A 20,959-nucleotide genomic window follows, 5' to 3' on the forward strand; every position below is an offset into this window, starting at 1 on the left:
TCTGCAGAATGCAGATTGTACCCCAATGAAAAGTCAGCTCACCGCTGAAAGAACCAAAATCCCTCAGCACTGAGCCAAGACTTAAGCCATGCATTTAGATCCCACAATTTCTCCTGTGTTGTGTATGGCACAGGCAGTTTTCCAGGGAATACTACTTTGCAGGCTGTTCCTTGCAGCTTGCTGCCTAAATCTTTAATTTTAAGGATTCTCTATCACTTCCTCTGTCATCAATTACCATGTTGACCATGACTCTTGGATCTTCACCAGTCCTCACAGTAATTTATCAACCCGTTCCACCACATGTTGATTCCTGCCACTAGGGAGACAGGAAACCATTCAGATAAGGAGCTCTTGGTGACAAATTATTCTATCCTTCTTCCTAATATAGAATCTACTATAAACTCCAACTGGCTAAGGGCTCATTCACATGTCAGGTTTTTTCAGGTATGAGTAAAACTGACCGAGTTTCATCAGTGATTTTGGTCACAGTTTCCTCTGAGTTTTATCAGAGTTTGGTCTTTAGTTTTTCTTGTATGTGAAAAAAAAAAGTTTTTCTACCTTCTTCTAACAATAAAAATCGGACCACACTCAGATGGCATCCGAGTGCTGACCAATTTTTTACAGACCCATAGACTTGCATTGCCGATTTTGATCCAACATTCAAAACAATATGTCCACGATTTTGAGGAAACTGATTGTGAAAAATCATGGACGTGTAAACAGCCCCATTCATTATTGCAGGTATGAGCACCAATATAGATGTCCAAATAAGCCCTTACTGCACCTAAATTATCTTAGCTGGGCTGTTCACCCTTTGATTAGGAAGAGCAGCAGTTTCAGTTTCAGAAATGGCAATCCTAGTGTGATTGCCATTTCTGAAACTGACACCCTAATATCATCACCCATTTTATCAATTTTGCTTGGAAGATACACTAAAGAAAAAAGCAGTGGCAGGGACTCAGCGCTGGACCAATGGACTGTGAGTAAAAGAACAGGGTTTTTTATTAACAAAATATCTGAAAACCCCCATTAAGAATCATTCTGAGAAGCAGGCAGAGCACATTCATGGAAATTATGGCAAAAACAACACCGGTGTCTCCATCAAGTTGACTATTTAGTGTATATGTGAGTTCTTTAGATTCAATTTGCTTTTTGATGACAAATGCTTACTGATTATTTCCTACTAGATGGTGGCCCGATTCTAATGCATTGGGTATTCTAGAATATGTATGTAGTTTATTTATGAAGATTTAAGAATAATGCAATACACAGGATTTTCCAGGTAAAATATATACATTATCATTAAATGTTATTGCTCATAGAACTTAATACAACTGAACAAAATTATTAAACAGATTATCAAAATATATAAACCATTACATGAATATCTGAGGGCTAAATTCCGAGCCAATATCACTGATTGGTCGCGACCAATCAGAAAAGCGTGGTTCAAATCCCGCGGCAATTCGCGGGCGGACTGCACCTGTCGCTGATTGGTCGCGCCCGGCCAGCCGCGACCAATCAGGCTAGCGCCGGTCATCTCCCAGCTGCGTTGCCGCTGACCTCCGTTCGGCAGGAGATGACCTGCAGCAACCATCGGGAGATCAGCGGCTAGCGCTGCAGATCTCCCGACGTTAGGGGTGGTGTGCATCGTTCGAATTTCATGTCAAATCACGGCCGGGCACGACCAATCAGCAATGCGGCATTTTCACTAGAAACAGACGGACAGAATTAGACGATTATATAGTAGATATTTCTGAATCATCAATTAATGCTTTAAAGGGAACCTGTCAGTAGTATTGTGCACAGTAACCTACAAACAGCATCAGGATGGCGCCGTTATACTGATTATAATGATACCTTGGTTGATGAAATCCGTCTTGTGGTTGTTGTGTAGTCCTTATTTTCAGTTTTGAGTTAATGATATGCTCATGCTTCAGGGTGGGCCTGTGGGGGGGGTCTTTATGTGGTGCTCTGAATAGCTTTTCATAATGCAGAGTGCTGACAGGTCACTGATCCCTCAGTGACCTGCCCCCTAGTTTGCATAATGAATATCTCTACATACTGAAAAAAAAAGCCTTCTGCAGGCACGTGCCAACCGTGGCGCTGCAGCATAATCACATGTTTACTGTCCTAATAATTGTGCTTGAGGCTATTCAGATAGTAAAAAAATTCAAATTTAAAAGGGTGCCCACCGCACCTGCGCTGTAGCAGCTATCGGTGTCTATAGAGGTGATCCGATAACTGCTATTGCGCAGGTGTAGGGAAGTGGACTGACCTATAGACTTGTCTGCAGTAGGAAGGTGAATGCAAAATGTGCAGTAAAAGTACTTGACGTGGACTGCTGTATATGTATGTGGGGAGACAGCTAGAGACAGTGGAAGATGGTAAAGTACTGGGTTTGACCACTAGGGTGACACCAAGAACAGCAGGAAAAGGAGATGGTGCAGTACTGAAGTTTGGCCACAAGATGGAGGCAGAGAGCAGTGAGAAAAGGGATTAACAGCTTAAGGCTAGGAAACCACATAGTCATGGGGGGCGGAGTTACAGGAGCTCTAGAGGGGGATTCCCGGGGAGGGGAATAAATAGGCAGAGAGAGTTCCAGAAGCCAGCCAGTCCAGGAGGAGGAGTTCAGCAGAGCAGGAGACTGAAGGAGGAAGAGACAGAGAGAACTCCAGGAGGGACTGGAAGGAGAGACAGGGGGTGGCCCTGACAGGAAAGCCACAGGACAGAGGAAGCCCAGGGGTACCAGGCGGACAGACTCGGACAGGTGAAGCGCTGTGGTGGTGGGCCTAAGGCAGCCACAGTGAAAGAGCCGCGTGGGATGTCACTGTAAAGGACAGAGAAGAAGGTGAAAGGTACCCGGGCCTGTGTGTAGAAGCTATCGTGCTGCTGTTGTGTTGCTGTGGTCGTCGGGAGGATGGCCAATAAAGAGGACCTGATAAACGCACATCGGTTTCTGTCTCCAGTCTGTTCGTGGTGAAAAAGGGACCACCCCCCAGTTGGCACACATACCTACACTTGGTGTAGTTGGCAGGATCATCACCGCCAATACACCAACTTCAGTGGTAAGACTGCGCCGAAGATCTAAAGGACCCAAGCTGAATGAATTGAAGATTTACCCTTGCGGATTACAAAATTGGACTTGGTTTGGGATTGTTGGCTTTAATCAGAAGGATCCGGAGCGGAAAATGACTTTGCAGGATGGCGGTGGCGTATAAGCGCCTGAAAGAATCGCAGGAGTTTGCTGCTAAGTTGGACGATCAGGGGCTATGTTGAACCCGCCCCTGGGGGAAGCGGTGTACATCCACTGACAACTGCCTGCTCCCCCTGAACGTTGACAAATGGGTGGAGGGACCGGCCAGAGCCCCACCCTGGACCGGGAGTGACGCTGATAAACAGGCTGGGTGCAGCTGCCTCGCGCCACTAAACTTCTGGACATCGGACGAGATGCGACGCTGCAGCTGCCGTGAACTCGGATGCCTGGAATGGAGGTGGCATCAGGAGATCGAGGCCCGTCGAGAGACTTGCCCCTGGGAGCCACTGTCGGTATCACAGACACCTACCCGGGAAGAGGAACAACCCCAGACCCTGCCAGAGCAGCCGCTGGAGGAACAACTACGGGTTCTCTCCATGGAATCATCGGGCCTGGAGGCTGGCGCTGCCAGATGGCGGGGTGAAGATCATCGGCTGCTGGAGGAGCTGCTGAATGGCTTGTCGGGAGCCGTGGCGGCAGGGAAGGTGAGCGTTCCCCGGTCCAGCCGGCGGCACCGCAGGCAGTTCCCGCCCCCATGCCCCGTGCATGAGACAGGCCCAAGGGCACACCGGCCCTCAGCCTCCCCGCTCTCCAGCGAACCCGGCTTCTGATGGCTCCACGGCCCCCGCTAATGACTCCGAGCCGTCCCACCCGGTGATGCCCCGTCCCACATCTCTGGCGCAGGGCGGGCCTGCGGCCTGTCCACCAAGGCCTGCAGTCACCCCTGCCGCATTCCACACCCCGGCGGCGGCCTACCCATCGGGGCCCGCCGCCACCTCGGCCCCACTCCCGACCGTAGCTGCGTCCGGGTTGCCAGGATCCGCGGCCCTTTCACCAACAACTGCGACAGCCTTCGCTCTACTCCCGGCTCCAGTTACAGCCTACTCGCCGGCGCCCATGGCCTCCTCTGCTCCACTCTTGGCCCTGGCTGCGGCCTACTCACCGGTGTCCGCGGCCACCTCTGTCCCGGCTGCGGCCTACTCGGTGGTACCCGTGGCCACCTCTGCCCCACCCTCGGCCCTGGCTGCGACCTACTCACTGGGACCTGTGGCTGCCTTTGCCCTGCACTCGGCCCCAGCTGCGGCTTATCCACCGGCGCCTGCGGCCGCCTGCCCCGCTCTCGGCTCTGGCCGCGGCCCACTCGTTAGGCTCCGTGGCCTACACCTGGCCTTCTGTCTGTATCGCTGACGTCATCGCGCAGAAGAAGGCCAAAGAGCGGGAGGTCTGGGCGCTGCTGCACGAAAAGGGGGAGGCAGCCATGTCTGTCCCTCGGTCTACCGGGCAGCTCGTATACACCAATGCTGAGAAGGGTTACAGGTTTACTTGAGAAGTGGAGACCGGCCACAAAGTGTATTTAAACATGGCCTCCGTCAAGCACGGGCGGGCCCTGTGGATGGGAGACCGGGTATCCTACTATAAAGAATACTGCCCATGCGGCTACTATGCCGTGGTGGTCATCGCGTACCTTGAAGGACATGACACCCATAAAGGAGAGGAGGACTCCTGGGTCCCGGGCATCAAGGACACTCAGGGCCCAGGGCCAGTTAAAGCATCCTGGGGACTTCACAGCTGTAGAGTTCCCTGCTGTTGGCAGAACATCGGCTGTCAGGAGATGGCCCGGAGCACCACTGGAAAAAGGGACTACTGGGACTGCTGTGCGCCATTGCACAGCATGGGGACCATTCTATGTCCCCTCGGGGTAAAATATCCCTACTCCTGACATGCGGGAATGCATGAGGGGTGCTGTCCTCAAAGGAAGGGGGAGCGCTGATTATGTTTAGGTTTAAAAATGCTGAGAGTTAAAAAAAAAAAAAAAAAAAGTTTAAAGTGTTATACATATTAAAAAGTAGTATATGTTGAAATTATGTGTAATTAGTTTAAAATGTTAAACAAAAGAATGTTCAACAGGTCCCGGTTACTGGAGTAAGGAAAAATGCTTACCATGACTGCTCTTAACTGAAGGTACAAGGAAGTTTATAGAGTTGAAACAGACAGCGGTCCATAGATCAGATCCTAAGTAGCAAAAACACCCCAAACTGAAAGAGGGAAGCATGCGGTAACCTGGTAGGCCAGAGCCTCAGTCGTTGCGCTCCAATTTGAAAATGGTGCTGAAGGTGAGAAAAGTGGGAGGAATGCACCCGTTGAGAAGTCCGGATGGTCCTATCCCAACCAGAAGGAATTGTCATAGAGGCGTACGCGCTGGCGAGTGGCCATGAGCTACTCGGAGCATGATTGCTCTCGGTTCTACTTGGCTCCCTGTGTATCATGGGCTTTGCTTAATGACCGGTCAGACAACAGAAGGTGGAGAAGCTTCAGGTGGAAAAATGAAGGGGACGAGATTGTTGAGGACGACAATGGTAAAAGGAAGGAGGTATGTAGGGAAGTAGACTGACCTATGGACCTGTCTGCAGTAGGAAGGTGATTGCAAAATGTGCAGTAAAAGTACTTGACATGGACTGTTGTATATGTATGTGGGGAGACAGCTAGAGACAGTGGAAGATGGTAAAGTACTGGGTTTGACCACTAGGGGGAGACCAAGAACAGCAGGAAAAGGAGACAGTGCAGTACTGAAGCTTGGCCACAAGATGGAGGCAGAGATCAGTGAGAAAAGGGCTTAACAACAGCTTAAGGCTAGCAACCCACATAGTCATGGGGGGAGGAGTTACAGGAGCTCTAGAAAGGAATTCTCAGGGAGGGGAATAAATAGGGAGAGAGAGTTCCAGAAGCTAGCCAGTCCAGGAGGAGGAGTTCAGCAGAGCAGGAGACTGAAGGAGGAAGAGACAGAGAGGAATAACTCCGGGAGGGACTGGAAGGAGACAGGGGGATGGCCCTGACAGTAGAGCCGCAGGACAGAGGAAGCCCAGGGGTACCAGACGGACAGACTCGGACAGGTGAAGCGCTGTGGTGGTGGGCCTAAGGCAGCCACCGTGAAAGAGCCGCAAGGGACATCACTGTAAAGGACAGAGGAGAAGGTGAAAGGTACCCGGGCCTGTCTGTAGAAGCTGTCGCGCTGCTGCTGTGTTGCTATGGTCGTCGGGAGGACGGCCAATAAAGAGGACCTGGTGAACGCACATCGGTTTCTGTCTCCAGCCTGTTCGCGGTGAAAAAGGGACCACCCCCTAGTCGGCACACGTACCTACACAAGCAGCGCCATCTTGCTCGAGAAGAAAAAAAAATTCCTCCTCCAAGATGGCGCCATCCACTCCTGAGCAGTAACAGCTCTCGGTTGTGTCTGATAGCTGCTAATGCGCATGCCCAAGATTTCTTTTCTGTGAAAAAATTTCCCACACATTGAACATAAAAATTGCTTCTCCCCTGTGTGAGTTCTCTGATGTTTAGCAAAATCATATTTCTGAGAACAACATTTCCCTCATTCTGGATTTGAAAATAATTTCTCCCCTGTGTGAACTATTTGATGTTTCACAAGATGTGCTTTGTTTGCATAACATTTTCCACATTCTGAGCATGAAAATGGCTTCTCTCCTGTGTGAGTTCTCTGATGTACAACAAGACCTATTTTCTGATTAAAACATTTCTCACATTCTGAACATGAAAATGGCTTTTCCCCTGTGTGAATTCTCTGATGTCTAACAAAAGGCATTTTGTCTGTAAAACATTTACCACATTCTGAACATGAAAATGGCTTCTCCCCTGTGTGACTTCTCTGATGTTCAACAAGATGTGATTTCTGACTAAAACATTTCTCACATTCTGAACATGAAAATGGCTTTTCCCCTGTGTGAATTCGCTGATGTTCAACAAGATGTGATTTCTGACTAAAACCTTTCCCACATTCTGAACATGAAAATGGCTTTTCCCCTGTGTGAATTCTCTGATGTCCAACAAGACCTGTTTTCTGAGTAAAACATTTCCCACATTCTGAACATGAAAATGGCTTCTCCCCTGTGTGAATTCTCTGATGTCTAACAAAAGTTGTTTTGTCTGTAAAACATTTACCACATTCTGAACATGAAAATGGCTTCTCCCCTGTGTGAATTCTCTGATGTTCAACAAGATGTGATTTCTGATTAAAACATTTCTCACATTCTGAACATGAAAATGGCTTCTCCCCTGTGTGACTTCTCTGATGTTCAACAAGATGTGATTTCTGACTAAAATACTTCCCACATTCTGAACATGAAAATGGCTTCTCCCCTGTGTGAATTCTCTGATGGTCAACAAGATGTGATTTCTGATTAAAACATTTCTCACATTCTGAACATGAAAATGGCTTTTCCCCTGTGTGAATTCTCTGATGTATAGCAAGATTTCTTTTGTCTTTAAAAACTTTACCACATTCTGAGCATGAACACGTCTTCTTTCTTGCGTGATATCTTTGATGTTTACTATGCCTTTGGTTATTTTTATTTTGTTTAAAAGTCTGTGATGAATCAGTAGAAAGAACCTGTTGAAAGGGATCAGATGATACATCTATGCTGTGAAGGGCTGAAGGAATATCTTGGATAATGACATACTCTTCATATGTATCTGGTGTGATACTACGGTCATCTGCTTCAACATCTGAAAAAAATATATGTTCCTTTGAGCTCCTGGTACAGTCATCTGTCAAAAATAAAACCATTGATGTTTCTCAATAACAGTGCCTTTTTGGGTTTATTAATTTTGATATACATTTTACAGCATTTATTTAGTAAAGTGTCTTTACAATTTGTAGTAAAATTAGATTTTGGCTTTGACTAAAGACCTCGAACAACCCCAATTCCAAAAACATTGGGATACTGTGTAAGATGGAAAGAAAACAATAATTTGGAAATCGCTTAACCCTCTCACGACATATATTTACGTCATTTCTCTTATCCAGAAGACCGCACTCAGCTCTCATGTGTCTTTACCAGCTATTAATGTGTGAAATCTGACTGTCAATCTCGGACAGCGAGATTTAACACTTGTCAGCGGGGCGCTCGTCACTACACGCTCCTATTAGCGTGCCAGTGGCAAGATCGCAGGGCGTTGATAAATTGTCATAACAGCCCAGAAAAGGATCAGCACAAGACCTTTGAGTTATCATTATGATATTTCTGTATCATAGTCATAGGACATAATGATTTCATAATCATAATAACAATAATGATAATCATAGGAGATAATGATTTCTGCTATACACAGCAATGCTGAAGCCCTGCTATGTATAGCACATGTGATCGGATGATCACAGCTTCAAGTCTCCTAAGCAAAATATTAACCCCTTTACTCCCAAGCATGGTTTGCATGATAATGACCAGGCCAATTTTTACAATTCTGACCACTGTCCCTTTATGAGGTAATAACTCTGGAACGCTTCAATGGATCCCGGTGATTCTGAGAATGATTTCTTATGACATATTGTACTTCATGATAGTGGTAACATTTCTTTGCTATGACTTGCATCTATTTGCTAAAAAAAACAGAAATTTGACGGAAATTATGAAAATTTTGCAATTTTCCAACTTTGACTTTTCATGCCCTTAAATCACAGATATATGTCACACAAAATACTTAATAAGTAGCCTATTCCACAAGTCTACATTACATCAGCACAATATTGTAACAATTTTTTTTTGTTAGGACATTATAAGGGTTAAATACCGATTTCTCATTTTTACAACACCATTTTTCATTTTAGGGGCCACACTACATTTGAAGTCACTTTGAGGGGTCTATGTGATAGAAAATACCCAAAAGTTACACCATTCTAAAAACTGTACCCCTCAAGGTGCTGAAAACCACATTTAAGAAGTGTATTAACCCTTCAGGTGCTTCACACAAATTTTTTGAATCTTTAAAAAAAATGAACATTTAACTTTTTTTCAACGAAAAAATTTACTTTAGATCTAATTTTTTTTATTTTACCAAGGGAAACAGGAGAAATTGGACCCCAACAGTTGTACAATTTGTCTTGAGTACGCTGATACCACATATGTGGGAGTAAACCACTGTTTGGGTGCATGGCAGAGCTCAGAAGGGAAGGAGCTTTGTTTTACTTTTTCAACGCAAAATTGGCTGGAATTAAGATTGGACACCATGTCGCGTTTGGAGAGCCCTTGATGTGCCTAAACAATGGAATCCCCCCACAAGTGACACCATTTTGGAAATTGGATCCCCCAAGGAACTTATCTAGATGTGTGGTGAGCACTTTAAATCCCAAAGTGCTTCACAGAAATTTATAACGTAGAGCCGTAAAAATAAAAAATCATATTTTAACAGGAGAAATTGGACCCCAAAAGTTGTTGGGCAATTTCTCTTGAGTACGCCGATACCCCATATGTAGGGGAATACTACTTTTGAGGTACAGTGCAAAGCTCAGAAGGGAAGAGGCGCCATATTGGAGTTCTGATTAAGCTGGAATGGTTTGAGGGTGCCATGTCACATTGGCAGAGCCCCTGAGATGCCAGAACAGAAACCCCCTATATGTGAATTCATTTTGTGAAGGAGAGAATGGCTAATGAAAACAGTTATTAACCTTACATAAGCTCGTTCAGATGTGGTGTGACAAGATGGCTTCTACAGCCTGTTGACTACGCCCTGGAATCTTTGGAATGTGAAGTAGATACACTGAAGACTATATATGGAATGGAGTTAGCATGGACCTATCACAGACTGACAGCATTGCTGCTCAGGAGTTGTGCGACGCCCTTTTCCTGTCTGTTAAATGATCTTTTGTTCTACTAATAAAATTCTGTTTGTGCCAGCTCCTGCCAAGAGAAGAAAACATCTGATTTCTATATCCGATGTCTCTCTTCTAAGCATGCACTCGGCTCATATTTATTAGGGCAGGGGCAGGAAATCGCTTAGATCTCACCTTTAGAGATCACCCCGACATTATTGCCGCAACAACGTGGGGCCACTGAAGGGGTACGCTCACCAGACATCGACACCCAGCTTGGATCAAGGGGGAACATCCAGGGTGGCTCGAATCGGAGACAGATCACCTCTAAGAGAACACGATGAATCTGCTTATTTCCTTGGCAATCTGTAGTACTTGCCTACGTCATTCGAGTCAGTCTGTGTAGTTCCGTACTCGTGTATGCCGGATGATTATGTCACCCTGACATGGTGGTGTGTGGGATATGTACCCTGGGGGGCCCTAAAGAACCCACGGCTACTGGCTGTGAGGAACGAAAATCGTGGTTCATTGCCTGTAACCTGTTGTATGTACGTGACTTGAGAGTGTCATTACCATTCTTAGCTATCTTAGTTCTGCCTGTGTAGTAGCCAGCATGGGAGAGGAGTTGATCTGTGGTAAGTTGAGCACAAGGTTCTCTGTGCTCCCAGATTCTCAATGTGGTTCCGAGTGCGGAGGCATAGCATGGTCGAACCACGAGGGCGCAAAAAAATAGACAGGCACCTCTTCGAACCCTAACACTCAGTCTCTTTTTTTGTCTAAAGGCAGCAAGATAATGGAAAAGCTTTTATGGTTCTGTAAGGGGGGAAATGTGATGATGGCAGATTAGTCTGCAAAAATTTGTCTAAGGAAAGTTGGGTGGAGCAGGAGGGGAAAGATGGGAAGGGTAATGTAATGCATTTACTTGTCCCACCCCCACCTGCTTCAGTTCTGGTGACACAGTCAGTGTGCCTGGGGGTCCAGACCCCAGCCTCCATTGGATGCCATCTTGGGACACAGAAACCGCACCCCGTCCAGCCCCCAGCTGCCATCGGCAGCCATCTTGGCACACTCGAGTCACATCCCGAGAAGGCCCTGACTGAAACCACATTGGTGCTTGCAGAGGCCTACCCCGTCCTTACCCTTAATGTTCAATATTACACTCCACCACCTGATCCATGGGTACCTATATTCTCAATGTCAGTTATTTCCTTACGACCCACCGGTACTCAGCCCCAGCCCGCTTGTCACCAATGCTGACGGTAATCTGAGCTTGGACTATCAAGTTGTCCCGTCCACCTGGGGACGTGCACCACCCCCACCTCCATATAATCTGTGTGAACCAGGAGGGGCACCCAGTCTCCCTGGGGTTCCCTCATACCAGAACCCAATCCCCGCAAGAATTGAGTGGAATTATGCCTCAACTGTGAGAGGCCCTCACCCCCGAACAATGGACGATAAACTTAAAGATGAGGAAGATGTGGAACTGCTCCTTGGGCTACCTCCACCGCTATCACCACCACCTCTAGCACCAAGACTACGGTCCTCGAAACTCCAGTGGTCCACAACCTTCATACCCTTCTATCAGAAATTCCATCTACGGCAGCAACATTTACTGTAATCAATCTAACTGATAATATTTTCAGCATTCCTCTACACCCAGACTGCCAATATCTTTTTGCATTTACCTACCGAAGTTCCCAGTATATATGGACTGTTATGCCTCAAGGAGTCTAGAACTCCCATAACCAGTTCTCTCAAGCTCTCCAGGTTTACCTCGAACCGTGGAAGGATGTACACTCTCAGGTCAATCTCCTGCAGTATGTTGATGACCTACTCCTGTGTAACCCAGATGAAGAATCCTGCACGTCGACCAGTCTGGCTCTCCACTTGTTCCTTTCTTCACAAAACTGCAAGGTCTCATTAGCCAAGGTACAGTGGTGCCAGAGCAAAGTTATTTTTCTTGGACATTGCATCTCCTAAGGACTCAAACATCTAACCACTGAAAGGAAGCTATATATGGAATCCCCAAGCCTAGAGGCTTCAAGCAACTTCCATCTTTTCTTGGGCTTGTTACCTACTGCTGCCAGTGGATCCCGAATGCCTCGCAAATACTGGCACTGCTGTATGAGGATCTTAAGTCAGGAGCAGTCAGCAGTTCCTACTTCAGACTTTCTCCTAGTTCCGAATGCAATATTGCCACTCTGAAAGAGGCTATAAAGTCAAAACCAACACTTGGTATACCAAACTATGATTGGCCTTTTACTCTTTTTATCAGTGAAACTGACTACTACGAAGCTGGAGTTTTATGCCAGAAGCACAGAGAGAAAATACATCCTATTGGATACTATTCCGCGAAACTGGACCCAGTTGCCCTTGCTTCACTGTCCTGTCTCAAAGCCGTTCATGCAGCTCTCATCCTCTTGGATAAGTCATCGGAAATAACTCTAGGACACCAAACTGTTCTCTACGCTCCCCATGACATACAAGCCATCCTCTCCCAAACACAGCTTCAGCACCTGAATACTCAGGGACACCCCAGGCTCCAATGTTCTCTTCTCCTTCCAAGCAATGTAATGCTAAAGAGATGTACTGAGCTCAATCCATCCACCCTACTTCCTTTTTCCAGGGGGGATCCAGTGGACCTCGACCACCCATTTCCAGAGACCCCCAACCCTCCAAACGACCTTTTACCAGATGAACTGGGCCCCTTCAATCATGACTGCCTGGAACACATGCTATCGGAGACTCAATATTTACCCTGGATATCAGAGGCACCGCTACCAGGAGCCGATCTTGTGGTGTATACAGATGGATCCAGGTATGCTGATGAAACTGGAAGATTTTACACCGGATGGGCTTTAGTGACCCAAGAAGAACTTATCTCAGCCAGATCCTTGCCACCTTCAATGCCAGCAAAGGAAGCTGAACTCCAAGCTGCCGCAGCAATTCGGCAGCTAATGAAGGTGGTAGCAGTCATTAGGACCATGGTTCATGGCAAGTTGAGTTCTGCAGAAGCAAAAGGAAACTATTTGGCACACCAGAAGGCAAAATAGGCATCCATGTGATGATGAAGAACCACAGCTACCTCCTGTGACCAAGTTAAAGATACATCAGGACCAAATGGAGCCTGAGGAAATAGACCAATGGATCAGCAAAAAGGCAGTAAAAAGTCAAGATGGATTGTGGCGGCTAGGTACCAAATTATGCCTTCCCCGAAGCCTATACTCCCGTTATAGCATGGGCCTACATGGTGGCCCAGAGAGGAAAGAAGTAGATGCATGACACTATCAACAAGTAGTATGTGGCAGTGGGCATATCTATGCCAATACAAGCCTACACCAAGTCCTGTCTGGTCTGTGCTTCTTGCAACACAGGGAGAACAGCAAGAACACCCCAGAAACATTTGGCAAAGCCCCTATACCCCTTTCAGAGTATTCAGGTCGACCATATCCAGATGCCCAAGGCCAAAAAATATGAATATGCCTTGGTGGCGGTGGATATGTTCTCAGGATGGCCAGAAGCCTACCCAGTAGCCAACATGACAGCCAGGACCACGGCAAAAAGCCTTATGACAGGAGTGGTTTGCAGATGTGGCATCTCTAAAGTTGTTGAGAGCGACCAAGGTCCGGCCTTCAGAGCAGCAATCACAAAGGACCTTTAGGACACGGTCAGGGTGGGACTGGGTTTACACACACCCTATTACCTGCAAAACAGTGGTAAGGTTGATTGACTCAATGGTACCCTCAAAAACAAAATTCTCAAAATTAGCCAGGAAGTGTCTTTACCCTGGCCGGACATTCTTCCAATTGCCCTATATTCTGTCCGAAACACTCCCCGGGGGGTACTCAGACTGACACCAAATGAAATTCTTTTCAGCGGCCCACCCAGGTTAGGATGTCATTTCCCTCAACAGCTTAGTGCAGGACAAAATGGGTTGGTAAATTTTGTTATTGCATTAACCAAAGAACTGTCAGTAACAGATGCAAAGGTTCTGTCTTCCATTCCAGATCCTGACCAAGACAAGTCCGCCCACAGCTTGCAGCCCGGTGACTTCATCCTGGTCAAAAAGTTCACCAGGAAATCGCCGCTCGAGAAAAGATATGAGGGGCCGTACTAAGTACTCCTGCCATCACCTACCTCAGTGAAACTTGAAGGGAGACCAACATATATCCACGCCTCACATTGCAAAAAAGTGGATCAACCACCCGAGTAATATATATCCTTGCCATTATCTACCTAACACTGTTCGATTTATTAGATGGGGATAAATACAGTACCTCTGACTTACACAAATGTAATGACTGCACCAAAGGGGGGTTAAAGGCTTAGCATTGCCTCAGGTGTCATGATCATTGTTTGCAGGAGCAGCTCTCTGGTGTCAGCCACTTCTGGTGATGGTGTTCTGTTGCCATGCTATCTGCGGTGTGAAGTTTGGCAGCGGTGTCTGGAAGCTTAGTGCTGTGTTTTCTCCTTGACCCTTTGGTGTGTGTCACTGTCCCCTGTGTGGTATTATCTGCAGTGGTGAGGCTAGCATCCTTTGCCGGCCAGTGTACTAGCCAGGGCAGTAATAGGTGACAATGAGGGATGAGGTTCCTGATGGCATTTTCGTGCGGTCGCCGCACACGTCAAATTGTCGCGTGCGGATGCATGCGCACACACCGTATGTCCCTGTGTACCCAATGTTAAAGATAGTTATGCAGGGAAACGCAAGATGCATTCAGAAGTAGGCGGAGCTTCACAGAGGAAGAAAGGAGGATGTAGGCAGCCATCCGCAGCCCTCCTGAAGGCAAAAGCGAACCTAGCCTAACAGGAAATTTTTTACAACAAACTGAGGTCCATTTTTCCTGAGTGTGCCAATACCCTACATGTAATCGGGAAATATTTTTCAGGCACAGTGCAAAGTTCAGAAGGTAAGGAGAGACAGATTTTAATGTTTTGGTTTGCAGGTGCCATGACCCACTGGGAGAGCCCATGAGGTGCCAGAACAGCAGAACCCCCAAAAAATTACTTTATTTTACGAACTATACTTCTTAATTAATTAATCTAGGGGTGCAGTGATCATATTGGGCAGTGAAGACAAAATAACTATATTTTTACCACCAAAAATTCGTTTTAGCCAAAGATTTTACATTTTGACACAAGAAGTGGGTAAAAATGGCACCAAAATTTGTCCCATGATTTCTACTGAATGTGGCAGTAACCCATATGTGGCTGTACAGTACTACTTAGCCATGCGGAGAGACTCGGGAAAAACGGAGCATTATTTGCCTATTCAAGTGTATGGGTCTGTGCACATGTCAGTGTGTTTTTCAATGGACCATGTGTCTGCGGTGAACCAGACAAATTCCAACATGCTGCGTTCCACGTGGGTCGCTGCATCTTCAAAGCGACGCATGCGGAGGCATCCGCATACTTCCGTACAACCTGCGTACCCAATGTTAAAGATAGGGTACGCAGGCCGCATGCAGAAGTATGCGGCCGTAGGTTGAGCTGACCGGAAGTGGTGCGGCAGTGGGCGGAGCTTCACAGAGGAAGTCTGCAGCCCTCCGCAGCTCCTCCGTCCGCAAATGTGAAACTAGCCTAATGCACCCAAAAATTAATCACATAATTGTATCAGAATTCAGAATGTAATCAGAACTCACCTGTGCGGATATCTGTAGGACTCTCCTCTTTACACCGCTCATCACCCCTCATATATGTCTCTGTAGTATGAATATGGGGCAGATCTTTACCCTGAAAGAAAAATTGGAAAAGTCACAGACAGATGGAAAAGGTGCGAGAAAGAATAGAAAAGATTATAAATTAACAAGACGGCCACAAATGACATGACAGCAGCAGTTATCAAGTAGCTGCTGGACTGTATAAATCCAAACTGTCGGCTCCTAATTCTAACCAACAGCCTCTATAACCAGAAACTTGGAGAAGATCCAGACAACATCTCATTTCTACGGTCAGCTTTATCCTGACATCTTCTCCAAGCATAAAACATACACTGAAGTGCCATATTATTAGAGACATCCATCTAGTAGAGCACTGAACCTCCATGGCCATCAGAAGCTCAGCAATTTGTGGTTGTTGATTACACTTGGTGTAGAAATGTTGGCCAATGAAGCCAGGATACTTTTCACTAAATTTTGTGGCATGGGGTGTTGTCCTCCTACCACAGGATAAACGACTGCCATGAAGTGATGAACTTTGTCGTCCACAATGCTTAGGTAAGCTCTCCATCTTTACCAGACTGACATGATCAGTTCACTCGAATTTCCTAGTATTTTATGGATTCAGTTGCAGTTTGCATTAGTTGTGCACCAATTGTTCCTAAGAACGGTTCTTGATATCTTTTTGATGAGTTTTTAATATCCTCATGATCCCCTTTCAATGGAAGTTTATATCAATTGCAACATTCTCTGTATAGTTTGGACACATTATACATATAAATCTCACAAAAATGGCAGTTTCTGAAATATTGGTCCTGACCCGATCACCGATGACTGTGCCTCATTCAAAGATGCTCAGATCACTCTTGTTTTTCAGTCTAATGTGAATTCACACTGAAAAATTATCACTTCATTTTTTGCTGAACTCTGGTGTCATTGGTCTAATTACCATATACAGAAATCTTAGTTATGAAAGAATCATTGTCTCTAATAAATTGGTCATTCAGCATATAATTCTGGTGGACAAAACAACACTGAGAAAAAGACCTTCACAGCTTCTACACAGCATAGGGGAGATCTCATGACACCTTCTCTCCATCTACCTGATGATCCTGAGGAACACTGGGATCTTCTTGATTACAGTCCTGTGGAAGAAGAGGACGGGGACATCTCTCTGGTGTTGTCCACTCACTGGATAGAACTGGAGGAAAGACATACAGGCACTGAATTCATTCTTTACATACAGATAATTATAGGCCGTGTGTATTTAGTCCTGGCTATTACCTGGTGATGTGAGGGGCTGAAGAACCTCCATCATAATGTCCTTGTACAGATGTTTGTGTCCTTCTAAATACTCCCACTCCTCCATGGAGAAATAGACGGCGACATCCTGACACCTTATAGGAACCTGACACATACAATGATACCGTCATCCCCCCGATCCCTCCATAGCGTTACTGTATAATGTCCCAGCATTCCCAGCAGTGTCACCTCTCTAGTCAGCAGCTCAATCATCTTGTAGGTGAGTTCTAGTATGTTTTGGTCATTGATGTCCTCATGAATCGGGGCAAGGTGGAGGCCCTGTGATTGGGCTCAGGGGTCTTCCCCATCCCTCAGACACAGGGGCGTGACAGCGCTCCCTAGAGTTCTTCCTCACTACTGTGTAATCCTGGTTATGGAGAGACACATTAATAAATCTCACTACATACATTTCCAGAGTCTTCACCTCTCCAGTTCTGTCCATCTGTTATTCCCATAGATAAGAATGATGTAATGTGACGTCATCAGAATCTCTCACCTCTCCAGTAAGCCGGAAGAGAATCTCTAGGATGAGGTGTAATATCCTCTCCGCCATCTTGTCCCTGTCCCTATCCATAAAGGAAGGGTCACTCAGGAGAATTCTCTTTGCCCACAAACAGCAACCTTGTACGCCTTCAGAATCCTCCTGGATGGAGAAAGAAAAATGTTGTGAAGAAGAAACGGAGATTGGTGGTCATGGGGGATTCCCTGTTGAGAGGAACAGAGGCCACTATCTGCAGACTGGATATAACCTCAAGAGAAATGTGCTGTCTTTCAGGTGCAAAAATCAAAGATGTGCCTGACAGGATATCAGGACTCTTCAGACCTACAGATGACTACCCATTCCTGCTAATACATGTGGGGACAAATGACACAGCAAAAAACAACCTGGAAACCATCTGCAGTGACTTTGAGAACTTAGGTAAGAAAGTGAAAGAACTGGGAGCGCAGGTGGTCTTCTCTTCCATCCTCCCAGTGGATGGTCATGGAACAAGGAGGTGGAATAAGATTCTGCAGGTGAACAACTGGCTATGTTGATGGTGCCGTCAGGAAGGATTTGGATTTCTGGATCACGGAGTGAATTACCTATACGATGGACTACTTGCTAGAGATGGGGTGCACCTTACAAAGACTGGAAAACATGTATTTGGAAGTCACCTTGCTACACTCATCAGGAGAGCTTTAAACTAGAACAATGTGGGAAGGGAAGCAAAAAGCCAGAAAAAGCCATACACCTGACAAATGCTATTGAGAACACTGCTATTAGAAGTGGAAAGGAAGAACAAAGACCAAAAAATCTAAATAATAAAAATATTGGAGAAAGAGAAACCAATCACAAACTAAAATGTTTCTATAATAATGCACAAAGCATGGGCAACAAACAAGGAGAATTGGAACTACTAACGCAGGAAAAGAAATATGATGTCATTGGAATCACTGAAACTTGGTGGAACGATACACATGATTGGAATACAAGGCTAGAAGGATACAACTTATTTGCAAGAAACAACCTTGATAAACGAGGAGGAGGTGTCACATTGTATGTTAGAAACGCGTATATCTGCACAGAGATTGAAGCTTCAGAGACTGGGAGTTCTGTGGAAACTGTTTAGGTAAGAATACAAGGAGAGAACAATGGAAAGGACACCATTGTAGGCATTTACTACAGGCCACCTGGGCAAGCTGAAGATATGGATGAACTCTTTATGCATCAAATGGCCAAGTTCTCCAAAAAATATGACATAGTTGTCATGGGAGGTTTCAACTATCCAGACATTTGTTGGGAATCTCTATCAGGCAAAACTAACAGGTCAAGGAAATTCTTATCCTCTCTTGCTGACAACTTTATCTTCCAAAAGGTAGGGGAGAAAACAAGGGGAACTGCTACCTTGGATCCAATCCTTATAAACAGGGAGGAAATGGTTGAGGAGGTAAAAGTGGCTGGGACCCTAGGAAGTAGCGACCATGCTATTTTAGAATTTTGGATAACTAGAGGAGGAAGACCTGTGAAGACTCAGACGTCAAGGTTAGTTTTCAGAAAGGCAGATTTTAAAGGATTCAGAAAGAGAATTGGAGGGATCCAATGGCTGGATATCCTTAAGGACAAAAATGTTCAGTAGGGATGGGAAATCTTGAAAAATGAAATTCTCAAAGCACAATTGTTAACAATTCCGAAAAGAGGGAAGAATAGGAAGCATTTAAGGAAACCAGGATGGATGAACACAGAATTTAAGCACATGCTAAAAAGGAAGAAAGAAATGTTTATAAAATGGAAAGAGGGAGGTATATCTAAAGAAGAATATAATGTTGTCTGCAGAACTTGCAGGGCACAAATCAGATTATCTAAAGCTGACAATGAATTGAGGCTTGCAAGAGACGTTAAAAGCAATAATAAAGGATTTTGGGGATGTGTCAAAAGTAAAAGAAAAGTCAAAGATGGTATAGGATTTTTACAGGATGAAAATGATGAAATGGTAAGACAGGATGTTGAGAAGGCTGAACTTTTAAATTCCTATTTTGCATCTGTTTTTCTCAGAAAGGAAATGTAACATCAACTGTTCTTCACTGTCCTATTAAAAGAATAGAAGAATCCAGGATATCTATAAGCAGAAAGTGAGGAAACACTTAGCTAACCTTTAATTCTTGGAGAACAGGAGAAGTGCCAGAAGACTGGAGAAGAGCAAATGTTGTTCCTATCTTCAAAAAGCGGAAGAAGGTGGACCCAGGCAACTATAGGCCGGTGAGTCTGACTTCTATACCAGGAAAGATCTTTGAACAAATTATTAAACAACATGTATGTAAGTACCTAGATAAGAATGAAGTGATTAAACAGAGTCAGCATGGGTTTGTAACTAATAGGTCATGCCAGACTAACTTACTTTCCTTCTATGACAGAATCACTGATTGAGTAGATCAGGGAAATGCTGTAGATATAGTATATCTTGACTTCAGCAAAGCATTTGACAAAGTATCTCACACAATCCTTATTGAAAAATGGCTAAGTATGGAATGGACAAGGCAACTGTTAGGTGGATTCATAACTGGCTTAGGGATCGGACCCAAAGAGTGGTCGTAAATGGCTGCACATCCAGTTGGAAGAATGTCTCAAGTGGGGTACCACAGGACTCTGTCCTGGGCCCTGTATTGTGCAACATCTTTATCAACTATTTAGATGAAGGAATTGAGGGTAAACTGATTAAATTTGCTGATGACACAAAGCTTGGATAGATAGCTAATACTAGAGAAGAATGAGAGAGGATTCAAAAAGATATAAATAAACTGAAGCAGTGTGCAGCAACTAACAGAATGGTTTTTAACAGGGAAAAATGCAAAGTACTACATCTGGGCAATAAAAATGAAAAAATCATATACAGAATGGGAGGAATAGGGCTAAGCAACAGCACATGTGAAAAATACTTGGGTATACTAATAGATCACAGACTGAATATGAGTCAACAGTGTGATGCAGCAGCAAAAAAGCAGATGCAATTCTAGGATGTATTAAAGGGAATCTGTCACCCTTTTTTGGCCTTTCAGCTGCCGGCATAGACATCGGGGGCTTATCTACAGCATTCTGTAATGCTGTAGATAAGCCTCTGATGTAACCTGAAAGAGACGAAAAACATGTTATATTATACTTACGGAGGTGGGCGGTCCGGTCCAATGGGTGTCGCCGTCCCGTCCGGCGCCTCCCTTCTTCTTCTCCCCACCTGTAATGGCTACTGCGCAGGCGCACTGCTCTGCCCTGTTGAGGGCACAGCAGAGTCCTGTAGTGCGCAGGCGTAGAGAGAGGTCTGGCGCCTGCATACTGCAGAATTCTGCTATTCTGCTCTGCCCTCAACAGGCCAGAGCAATGCACCTGCGCCGGAGCCATTTCAGGACGGGAGAAGAGGACGTCATCACATGGAGAAGGGAGGTGTTGGACCGGACCGCAACACCCATCGGACTGGACCGCCCACCTCGGCAAGTGTAATATAATGTGTTTTTCTTCTTTCAGGTTACATCGGAGGCTTATCTACAGCATTACAGAATGCTGTAGATAAGCCCCCGATGTCTATGCCGGCAGCTACTAGGGCAAAAAATGGGTGACAGATTCCCTTTAACAGAAGCATACAGTCTGGATCACATGAAGTCATTATTGCC

General features: G+C 45.5%; 1 pseudogene; it reads right to left on the reverse strand.

Moving 5' to 3' along the window:
* Window positions 1–978: 978 nt before the first annotated feature.
* On the reverse strand, window positions 979–17,457 carry LOC141073697 (uncharacterized; annotated as a pseudogene).
* Window positions 17,458–20,959: the final 3,502 nt, after the last annotated feature.

Source organism: Dendrobates tinctorius, unplaced genomic scaffold, assembly GCF_039654945.1.
Source record: "Dendrobates tinctorius isolate UK_male_01 unplaced genomic scaffold, ASM3965494v1 ptg000014l, whole genome shotgun sequence".
NCBI classification, from domain to species: Eukaryota; Metazoa; Chordata; class Amphibia; order Anura; family Dendrobatidae; genus Dendrobates; species Dendrobates tinctorius.